Here is a 12,378-nt window from a genome sequence, read left to right on the forward strand (position 1 = left end):
GTGACCTCTTGGCTTTGGAAATCACAGAGTCAATGATAAAGCTACAAAATCAGATTCACTGTGTCCTGGCCAGGTTGCCAAAAAGAATATACAGTAAGCTTCCTGGCTAAGATTTCCAGGCAGTAAGCAACATTAGGCAAGCTGAGACAGTTAATTCCCAAATTATATGGGACAATGAAATTATTTCCATGGGGAAGAAGTACCTTTCCACTCCAAGAAGATTCAGAATCAAGCACAGAAATACTAAAGATAACCAAAGCCATAGGTTGCTCTATTGAGACTAGAGTGTGTGTGCAAATTTAGTGTTTTCTGTATTAGGAATATTTAAGAAAAAATAAATCTATCAGAGTGTCAACCTTCTAATTAGAATTTAAATATGTAATTGAATAGTCATTATAGACTTCTATTTTGTTGTTGAAATCTTCTAAATTGGGAAGAAGCACTGGAACAATAAAGAGAATTTTAAGTTTACTCTCCAGCTGAGCAAGCAGTTCTTTCTTGCAGATAACCTGAGAACCATAGGGGGCGGGGGGCCCTCTCTTACGGTCCCAGGATGCTGGATTTTTCAGTGGCAGATGAAATGACCCGACTGACCCTGAAACTCTTGGAGAAGAGACTGAAGCAAGAGCATGAGAATGTGGAAGGGGATTCTGAGGACCCCCACCTCAGGCCAGGGAAGACAGGCCAGATGCAGCCCTTCAGAGTGCTCTGAGGAGGAGGACAGAGCTGCTGCAGAGACTCTGGGAACAGTGCCTCCTGGGGAGGTCTCCCAGATCCAAGACCTGAGGAGATGAACAGAGGAGGGTGCTGTGGGTCAGCATTGCTCCCAGAGGTCCCTCCCCTGGCCCCCTCCATGGGCATTTACCCTGCCATCTCCCCGCCCCCACCAGCCCTGGAACCACCAGAGATTATCCAACATTCAGTCCCCCAGCCTCCTGCCACCATCATTCAAAGGCTACCTCAGCAGCCACTCATCTCACAGATTCCCCCTCTCCAGGCCCTCCCCACTCAAAGGTCAGGAGGTATTAAGGAAAGTCATCTGCCTCTCTCCTTGATTTCTAGGAATTCCTTACATATTCTAACATGGGTCCTTTTTGATGTATATACTGCAAATGTCAAGTCTTTCTGTGGTCTGCCTTTCACTCTCTTTGTGGTATCTTCATATGAACACAAGTTCTTAATTTTAATCAAGTTTTGTTTTCCAGGATTTTTCCTCAAAAAAAAAAAAAGAATTTTAAGTTTGTTATAGTTATAAGTTTAATGTGTCAGATTTATAAGAATTATTTAAGCACTCAGAAAGGTGTGTTGGTCAAACAACTTTTAAAGCTACAGAACTGAAATAGAGTAAATATATAAATGCAACATAAAATGTTCAAAGATGCTTAATTAACAAATCTATAAATAGAACCAAATATTAGTCAAAGACTCCTACAAGTGATTGCAAAAATGTGCTTGGTTTATAAATGAAACAAGATTTGTGAGCTGAACCTTAAACCTTAAGGATTTTGAATCTGTAACTCTAATAAATGTATTATTAACTTCAAAAGCTTAAACAAGCCTATACATAGTCTTTTCTGCACTTAAAACAGCCCGTAAAGTATGCTGAAAAATTAACACAACGCTTTCATCATCAGCCCTCATTTCTTTGGTAGTTCCTCTTATGACATGATTTACACACATCTCAAAATTTCAGTTACCTCTTCTGAACCGTAATTCATCGCTGTGCCTATGGGCACTTCTTCTAAAAATTCACATTGATGCTTATCAATTTAACATCTAAGAGATGCTTAGTGATTTAAAATCACCAAGATTTCTTGGGCGCCTGGGTGGCTCAGTTGGTTAAGCGACTGCCTTCGGCTCAGGTCATGATCCTGGAGTCCCTGGATCGAGTCCCGCATCGAGTCCCGCATCGAGTCCCGCATCGAGTCCCGCATCGGGCTCCCTGCTCGGCAGGGAGTCTGCTTCTCCCTCTGACCCTCCCCCCTCTCATGTGCTCTCTCTCATTCTCTCTCTCTCAAATAAATAAATAAAATCTTAAAAAAAAATAAATAAAATCACCAAGATTTCTTGGTGCAATAACATAAACTCTAAAATTGAGGTAAAATGTAAAAGAACTGAAATTTTGAGAAAAGAGTCCAAATTAATCTGCTAATGTAGAGCTTCTTTGTGGCACAGAAATTAAGCCATACATGTTGGCACTTTGTCCAATCAGCATAATGCATTACCTTCTAAAAAATAACCTGCCTCCAATTCCCTGAAGTTGAAATTTAGGGACATTAGCAAAAACACTCCACCTAGCACAATCTGACAAGACGATACAGCTATAAATTCTCTTTCAATTCTACAAATATTGTTTTAGCATAGGAAAGTAGGGCTATTCGCTTTGAATTATTTTCTAGTAGTGGTAGTTTTAAATGATAAAATATATAGATAATGGATGAAAAGTAAAGCATAGGGAATATAGTCAATAATATTGTAATAACTTTGTAAGGTGATGGATGGTAACTGCACTTATTGTGATGGCCATTCTGTAATGTATGTAATTGTCAAATCACTGTGTTGTACACACAAAACTAATATAAGATTGTATGTCACCTAACTTTTGATTTAAAAAAAAATACATACACACATAATGTTGTAATGGGCTTGAGCATTTCCTGTGACTGTAGAACAGCATGGTAGTCATAAAATCTTTTTTTCCCCAAAAGAAAAGCAAAGTACATGAATGGAGGATGTCTCCAATTACAAAGTAAAAGGATAGAGGGATAGCCCAATTAGCAAAAAAGAAAAATAGATGTTAGGTAGATTTAATTAAAGTCCTTACTCAATTTCATCTAAGACTATGCTTTTCCTTATTGTAATTCAGAGGTTCTTGGCTACTTCAGTCATAATTGTATATGATTAAATTTAAGAACAAAAAAGGAATAAAGAGCCACTTCCTGCCTTTCATCACCTTCAGAGTAACCAGTACCAGACTTGCCCTTCTGCCATAAACAACTATAAATGACAAATAAATGAAGCAATTATTTTTAGACATTGGACCCCAGGCAGCACAGGATTGAAGTCATTGAAAGAAGGGAAGCCCCTGAAATGAACAGTACATTCACCCTGGGTTTTTGCCTAGGGAAACCTTCCAAACCATAGGGACCAAGAAGTGAAGTTCTAGCGGGGCACAGAAGTCTCCCTGAGCTGAGGAGGCAGAGAGTGCTGCTGAAGGAATTTGTAAGGCCTGGTACCAGAGAGAATGGAGCTGCAAAGATGGGTTCCTAGAAGTCTGTGTGGGAGCTGTGGGCAGATCTGTGGCTGAGGACAGAGCTGCACACATGCAGGGCAAAAGCCTTGCAAGGCGCAGCAGAGAGAGGCTGCCGCAGGGTTAAGTGCTTAACGAGGTAGCTCAGTGCTGGAAGGCTTTGGAGTTCCAGCCCAGCCAGAGAGGGATACCTTGCTAGGCTCTTTGCCCACTTCCTGAGACCCCATAAAGGCCATGTGACAGGAGGAAGTAATATGCCCTCAAATCTTGGGGGTTCTTTAGAGCAGAGGTTGGCAAAATTTTTTCTAACAAGGCCAGATAGAAAATGCTTTAGGCTTACAAGTCATATGTTCTCTTTCATAACCCTCAATTCTATCATTGTAGCATGAAAGCAGCCACAGACAACATGTAAATGAATGAGCATAGTTGCATTCCCATAAAACTTTGTCTATAGACCTATAGGTGACCTAAGAGTTAGGATGGGCAGACAGGGACATAAACATAGGCATTGTAAATATATTTAAGGACACAACAGAAAAGATAAACATAGCAAACAGATGAGAAACCTCAGCATAAAAATGGATACTATAAAAAATAACCAGATGGAAGTTCTGTACTTGGAAATTACATTACCCAAAATAAAGTATTCATGAAATAAGCATAACAGCAGACCAGAAACATATAAGAAAGAGTCAGTGAGCTTGAAGACAAATCAAAAGAAATTGTTCAATCTGAAGAACAAGAGAAAAAAAATTGATAATGAATAGAGCCTCAGTAATGTCTAGAAAGACACCGATGATCTAACGTGTGTAATGGGAGTACCAGAATGAAAAGAGAAAGAGAACAGAGTATGAAAAATACATTTGAAGGAAAGATGGATGAAATGTTCCTAAATTTGGTTTTTAGAAAGCCAATTTACAGATCCAAGAAGCTGGGAGAAGCTCATGCAAGATAAACACACACAAAGAAAAACACAAAGACATTTCATAGTCAAAATGCAGAAAAATCAAAGATGAGGACAAAAATCTTAACAAGAGTCAGAGGAAAAAAAGGTACATTATATTCAGGTGAACTATAATACAAATTCAGACTGACATCTCAGCAAAAACAGTGGTAACAAAAAGTCAGAAAATGAATCTTTAAAGTGCTGCAGGGAAAAAAAATAAACCAGTATCAACTCAAAATACTATATCCAGCAAAATTACCATGAAAGGAGGGTAAAATAAAGACATTTCCAGGTGAATGAAAGCTGAAAGAATTTGCTGTCAGCTGATTTATAATATAAGAAATGCTAAGACAATTTTTCAGACTGAAAAAAAAAACAAAAACAAATGGAATCTCAGATTTATAGGAAGGCATGAAGAGCATGGAAAATTAGAAATATGTAGCTATATTAAAAAGGCTATCTTTATTTTCTCTTAGATCCTTTAGACAATTCTTTAAAGCAAAAGTAGTAACATTGTTGTGAATGGGGTTTACAAAATTCATAGAAATAAAATATATGGCAAGTTAGCATAAAGAAGGAGTAAAAGGAATTATACTGTTGAAAACTTTAATTTTGGGGCGCCTGTGTGGCTCAGTCGTTAAGCGTCTGCCTTCGGCTCAGGTCATGATCTCAGGGTCCTGGGATCGAGCCCCGCATCGGGCTCCCTGCTCCGCGGGAAGCCTGCTTCTCCCTCTCCCACTCCCCCTGCTTGTGTTCTCTCTCTCGCTGTGTCTCTCTCTGTCAAATAAATAAAATCTTAAAAAAAAAAAAAAAAGAAAACTTTAATTTTACTTGAAGTGCTGTGTATTAATTTAAAATAGACACTGATTTAAAAAAATAAGAGAAATAAGTAGGAATGTTAAAAATTTAATTAAACCAAAAGAAGGTGGGAAAGGAGTAACAGAGGAGCAAAGAACACATGATAAACAGAAAACAAATACAAACTGATAGACCCTAACCCGACCATCTCAACAACTACATAAAACGTCAATGGACTGTATACCCCAGTTAAAGGGCAGACTGTCAGACTGAATTTAAAAAGCAAGACTAAATTATATGCTCCCTATAAAAGGTGCAATTTAAATATATAAACACAGGGGTGCCTGGGTGGCTAAGTCGTTAAGTGTCTGCCTTCGGCTCAGGTCATGGTCCCGGGGTCCTGGGATCGAGCCCCACATCGGGCTCCCTGCTCAGCGGGGAGCCTGCTTCTCCTCTCCAGCTCCCCCTGCTTGTGTTCCCTCTCTCACTGTGTCTCTCTCTGTCAAATAAATAAATAAATAAACTCTTTAAATAAATAAATAAATATATAAACACAAATATACAGAAGGAAAAAGATATATCATGCAAACAGTAAACGCAAGAAATTTAGTGAGGGCATATTAGTATCAATCAAAGTAGACTTCAAAGCAAAAAGAGTATTTCATATGATAAAAGGATCAATTCATCAGGAAGACATATTCCTAAATGTGTATGTTTCTAATATTAGAGCTTCAAAATGCACGAGAGGAAAACTAACAAAACAGAAGGGAGAAGTAGATAAATCCACAGCCATCAGCGGAAACTTTAGTGCCTTTCAGCAACTGACAGAACAATTTAAAAAACAGCCTAGCCAACACCTAGCAAATGAGTATTGCATCTGGTCTCTCTCTTGGAGGCATCTACTCTATCTCAGTATACTCAGAATAGATTGGAAAAGTTAAAATAGCTCAGTACATCTTCTCCGATACACATTTTTATCAACTGCTCTTTTCTTATCACAACCTTATTTCCCTTTTTTTAAGATTTTATTTATTTATTTATTTATTTATTTAGAGCATGCACGTGTGAGCGGTGGGGAGGGGCAGAGGGAGAGAGAGAATCCCAAGCTCGGCATGGAGGCCCACACGGAACTCAATCTCATGACCCTGATATCATGATCTGAGCCAAAACCAAGAGTCGGTCGCTTAACCGGCTAAGCTACCCAGATGCCCAGTCACTACCTTATTTTTATAAAATTCTTAGAGCTGCTGATTTAGCTCATCCAATATATGGAGAATGTTATGGACTACATTCTGTTCCCCCAGAATTTGTATATAAAAGCCTTAAACCTCAGTATCTCAGAATGTGACTGTATTTGGAGATAGGTCCTTTAAAGAGGTGGGTAAGTTAAAAGTGGGGCTGTTTGGATGGGCTTTAATCCAATCTGATTGGATTTTGGATCTGTCTTTATAAGAGGAAATATGGACACACACAGTGTCACCAGAGCTCCACACACATAGAGAAAGGACCAAGTGAGGACACAGTGAGAAGGTGATCATATGTAAGCCAAGGACAGCGGCCTCAGAAGAAACTAAAGCTGCTGACACCTTGATCTTGGACTCCTAGCATGGCTGGCTAGGAACTGTACCACTGCCCGGCATCATGGGGCAGCATCGTCCTGCATATCATTAGCCAGGAGAAGGTCAAAATTCAAAACTGGAAATACAGCTTCTACTAAATGCATATCACTTTTGCACCTAATAACGTCAAAAAATCATTACGTTGAACCATCGTTAAGTCTGGAACAGTCTGTACTATATAAGAAATGAGAACATTCAAAGATGGGCTGGAAGACTATGCTTAATGGTATTCCATGAATAGAAATACACAGGGAAAGACTCATGGCATGTTTGCCTTGACTAAAGAAGGCTTTGACACTTGAGTACAATGCGCCATAGTAAGATTCAGAGCCAAGTACTAGCATGACTTTAAAATAAACAGACAATGAAAAGGACAACTGAATAAGTAAGAAGCGAAGACACACTAATACTTTCATATTGACCCAGGTGTGTGCTTGGTTGACTCCAGTTCTATGAGACACTCAGAATTTAGAGGAGGCGGTGTGTCTAGTCCAACAGTCACATTTTATAAAGTGGAAGCTGAAGCCCGGAGAAATTAAGTGACTATCCAAGGTCACACAGCCAGTGACAGAAATGGGCCTTGACCTAAGTCCCTAAACACCCAGGCTTCACTTCACAGTACCAAAAATGGGACAATGAAGTCGATAATGTGATAATCGTGTGTTATAAAAAGCAGATAACGACAGTGTTCTCTGATACTAGCTTGACTCCAGTAATGAAAACATTTAGGGTCAAATGAAGAAGCAAAGACATTTTAATAAATGACAATAATCTGAGTATATTTTAACATGGAAAGAAAATAGCTTTTATTTAGTATTTGCTCTCATCTGTGAATGGCAGGCTATCTCTGAGAACAACAATAAGATAAAATTCCTATATAGCAATAAACTAACTATAGATCCTTTTTGGCATCACATAGTAGTACCTTTGGAAATATTAGCAGAGAAGATAGTGCAGTGAGGGGAAAATTTTGAGTGGTGCTGGGGGCTGGGTAGGGGGAGAGAAAATCATAGCTGGCCTCACCTGATTGGCACTATTGGGCTCTAAAAATGTTCCAAGATCCATCTAGTATGAGTGGTGCTTAAAATGGGACATAGGGCGCCTGGGTGGCTCAGTTGGTTAAGCGACTGCCTTCGGCTCAGGTCATGATCCCGGGGTCCTGGGATCGAGTCCCACATCGGGCTCCTGGCTCAGCGGGGAGCCTGCTTCTCCCTCTGACCCTCTCCTCTCTCATGCTGTTTCTCTCTCGCTCGCTCTCTAATAAATAAATAAATAAAATCTTTAAAAAAATAAATAAATAAATAAAATAAAATGGGACATAGGCAGGCAGGCCAAACCACCCAGACCAAGGGATAGGAGTTGGCATAAACTTCTGGAAAGGTGGGGGACCCTGATGGAGCCCTGATCAGGCTGATTGAGCTTACGGTCTTGTTGTCTAGATAGGTTCAAAGATAAAGTAGAAAGGAGTTCTCTCTAGAGTCAGCAGCTCAATCTAAAACACTCACTGCCTGGGGCACCTGGGTGGCTCAGTTGTTAAGGGTCTGCCTTCGGCTCGGGTCATGATCCCAGGGTCCTGGGATGGAGCCCCACATCCGGCTCCCTGCTCGGCAGGAGGCCTGCTTCTCCCTCTGCCACTCCCCCTGCTTGTATTCCCTCTCTCGCTGTGTCTCTGTCAAATAAATAAATAAAATCTTTCAAAAAGTAAATAAAAAATAAAACACTCACTGCCTGTCATCATGAGTCTACACATCCATATAAATGATTTTCTACAAAGGCAAAGATTCGTTTATATGGTAATGGATGTGAGATTCGAAAACAGAAATAGTGATTTATATTTAATAATTTAAATGTATTTAGTGCTTTACACTTTACTTCTGTGTTATAAAGAGGATGCAGAACTCAGAAATGTGAGGTGATTATGTGGCATGGTGAGCACCCAAGACAAACGAGCCTCTTTAAGGTGGGGTCTGAAGCAGGTGCTGTCAGAGGTTATGGTGAGCGCAGCTGCATACGGTTCTACAAGCATGTCTCCTGGTGCCCCTCCCAAAAGGCCTCAGACAATCAGTTGCTCTATCCAGTGGGACCCTTTGACAAATCTTATGAAATATGTCTCAGAAACTTCCATGGAGGCTTCCGGAGGGGGTGGAGCATTTATTCTTTGACCCTTCTCCCCCATTGGTCAAGGGTTGCCTCATGGGGCATTATTAACTGCCCCCTCCCGTCCCTTCCTGTCCCTTCTTCCCTACCCCCACCCCCACTTTAATCTTGCACATGTATGAGTGCCAAGAAGGTTCCTATGAGCATCCCCACGAAGGGAATCACAAAAGCCCCCAAACAGGAAGTGAGGGGACTGGGGAGTTAGGTGAGACATTATTCGGGGGCACCTGCATGAAAGTGGTTGATGCCCGCACGGAGCTGGTCACTGCAGCTGTGGCTGGAATAAAAGGGGGGTCTGAGAGGATGTGAAGTGATGCACGGCACGCGTCCACTACCCAAGAGCATTTAGTCAAGGGGATCAAAGGGACTGACATTCGTCCCGTGCTCTGCCGTCCACATCATGTTCGCTAGTGCTGCCTACAGGGGCTTCGAAGAGGCGGCGTGCTTCTCTTATTTATACAAAGATGCCATGCAGGGTAGCAAAGGCCCTAGTTTTCCTCACCAGGGGCCGCATATCAGACTAGAATCTTAATTCTCACGTTCAAAAGTCTAAAACAAGCAAGAAAAAGAAATAAAAGGCACCCAAATTGGAAAATAAGAAGTAAAATGATCTCTGGTCAAAGATGGCATGATCTTTGTGGAATGTGGAACACTCTAAACACTACACATACATGTACAAACACACATGAGCCTATTACAACTAATAAAAGAAATTAGCAAAGTTGTAGGATAAAAAGATCAACACACAAAAATCAGTTGCATTTCTATACACTACCAATGACCAATCTGAAAAGAAAAGTAAGAAAATAATCCCATTTGCTATTCATCAGAAAGAACAAAATACTTAGAAATAATGTTAACCAAGGAGATAAAAAATTGGTACACTGATAACTACGAAACATTGCCTGAAAAAAAAAATCAAAGAAGATACCAAAAAAAAAAAAAAAAGTAAAGATGTCCCTTGCTCATGGATTGGAAGACTTAATATTGTTAAAATATCCATACTACCCAAGGTGATCTACAGATTCAATGCAATCCCTATCAAAACCCCAAAGGCATTTTTTTGCAGAAAAGGAAAAAGAAATCCTAAAATTCATATGGAATCTTAAGGGACTCAGGATAGCCAAAACAATTTTAAAACAGAACAAAGATGGAGGCCTCATACTTCCAGATTTCAAAGCATACTACAAAGCAAGAGTCATTAAGATGGTGTGGTACTTGTTGTAAAGACACATAGATAGACCAATAAAACAGAATAAAAAGCTCAGAAGTAACACCTTGCATATATATAATAATTTTCAATAAGACTACACAATGGGAAAAGAGTAGTTTCTTCAACAAATGATGTTGAGGAAACAGGATATCCACACCCACCCACCCACCCACACACACACACACACACACTCAAAATGAAGTTGAACCCTTACTTCACAACGGATGCAAAAATTAACTCAAAATGACTCACAAATTGCTTATGACACTCCATCGTTTAGATACCTGCTTCTTGCTATGGGATCCTTAACGGTGATTTCAAGGAGTTAGCTTTGCGTCTTAGCTTGTTCATAGAAATTCTTTGAAGACTGAGGTTTTTTGTTTTGTTTTTTTAAAGATTTTATTTATTTATTTGACAGAGAGAGACACAGTGAGAGAGGGAACACAAGCAGGGGGAGTGGGAGAGGGAGAAGCAGGCTTCCCGCGGAGCAGGGAGCCCGATGCGGGGCTCGATCCCAGGACCCTGGGACCATGACCTGAGCCGAAGGCAGACGCTTAACAACTGAGCCACCCAGGCACCCAAGACTGAGGTTTTATCAGCTGACTATGATAAAGGGCTATGTCCATTATTGGCTGCAAAATTCCCGCATGGCTGTGGATAGCTGAGCTCTGCGGCTGCATCGGTGGGATCTAGAGTCATGGTGCCCTTTCTGCAAATCATTCTGTACGCAGTGACTAAGTGTGTGTGTGGCGTTAAACCTGTTTTAGTTGTTAAGAATCACTTCCTACTTAGAGTGAAAGCTAGAAATAAATCCTCTGTTGACTGTGTTACTATTAAACATTCTCCTCTTCTTGCTTCCCGCCCTCTTGCCAACAGTTGCTTGGGAGCTGGCACAAAACTATTTCCTCATCCAATGTTCTGTGAGTTGCCACAAGTTGTCCAAAGTGATACAGACAGCATTAGTTGAGAGGAGAACTAGACTCTAGATTTTTCTCATTATACAGGGGATGTTCTTTCAACTATATTTTCTGCCTATAGTGATTGGTTAGCAATTCCAATTTTCCAAGAGTTTTATGTTTAAAAGATTCTTTGCTTGAAATTATTTGTAAATCCTAATGGTGAAAAAACTAACCAAAATCATGACTCTCCTTAACACAGTTTTGTAAATGTAGGAAAGGAGAGGACAATTAACATGTATTGAGCATCTACTCTTCGATTGACCTGTACATACTTTATCTCATTTAATCCTCACTACACTGGAGGGTATTCGTTATTAGGTAGGAAATTTTGTCTATACAGAGCAGGAGACAAAGGCTAAAAGAAGTATCTATTCAAGTATACTTATTCGTATCATCCGCTGGCTTCCATCTCTCGTTGGTTAAAGATTGCCCCCTGGAATGTTATTCTCTGTACTTCCAGTTTGTGCATCTGTTGCCATGTCTCAGTGGGTTCCTGAAGACCAGAGAAGGAACAGGCCAGTAAGAGAGGCACAATACAGCTGAGGCCGGGCACAGCCAGGTTACACCTACACAGCTGGTTGCTGATGCCAGATGATGCACAAGAGGCGTCCCATACACCCCCCAACTACAAGCACATATCCATCTAGTCCATAATCTTCTTAATTCTAGCCCACACGCTACTCTTGAATCCTGCTGCCATGTTCTATGGGCCTACTGTTCGCCACATGGTACCTAATAAATGTTTTGAAATACACAAAGAAGAATCTTTGGAGAAGATATTGCCATAACCCATCTTTTTTCTTAGTCCAAAATATTAGTGATAGCCACACAGGGAGATTTTCAAAAGTGGTCCTTGTGATTGTAACCATCTTTTTGAGAAAAAAAAAAAAAAAAAAAGCAAACTTGTAAACAATGATGAGTCACCAAACAGTTGGAAGTGTGATTTTTACTTTACAAAATTATAATTTTAAAGTATATAGCAGACAGTTTGGGGGTGAAAAATGCCAAACGAATATGGAGATGAAAGATTCCTGCAGACTGGAAAAGTATCGTTCAAGAATATGCAAGAAATGAGAAAACAAGCGTTTGAGTTTCAACATAGGCAATTCAAAGCTAAAATGATGAAGAGGGGAAAAAAGTGATTGGTGCTATTTATAGAATTACTGTTTGCTATAAAGTAGGTATGGAACTCTAGAAAAGAAATGCGAACTCATTAAGCTGTAGAAATTACTATAGATATGGCTGGATGATATTTTTAAATAAACAAGGTTGCACATATATCCACCCACATTTTTATGCCCCTCGGCCCTTCCAGATTTAGTCACCCAGAGCATTTTTCTTTTCAGCTCCAGGGCAGGTATGTACTATGTGGCAAAATGAAAATAACGGTGGAGTCAAGCATTTGGCATTTCAGTTTTTTTCAAAAGGCTGGGCCT

At 40.1% G+C, this 12,378-nt stretch overlaps 1 pseudogene; it reads left to right on the top strand.

The window, feature by feature from the left end:
• The first annotated feature begins 553 nt into the window (after positions 1–553).
• Positions 554–11,730, top strand: LOC110582016 (annotated as a pseudogene).
• The last annotated feature ends 648 nt before the right edge of the window (positions 11,731–12,378 follow it).

This window comes from Neomonachus schauinslandi, chromosome 8 (genome assembly GCF_002201575.2).
Source record: "Neomonachus schauinslandi chromosome 8, ASM220157v2, whole genome shotgun sequence".
In the NCBI taxonomy this organism is placed as follows: domain Eukaryota; kingdom Metazoa; phylum Chordata; class Mammalia; order Carnivora; family Phocidae; genus Neomonachus; species Neomonachus schauinslandi.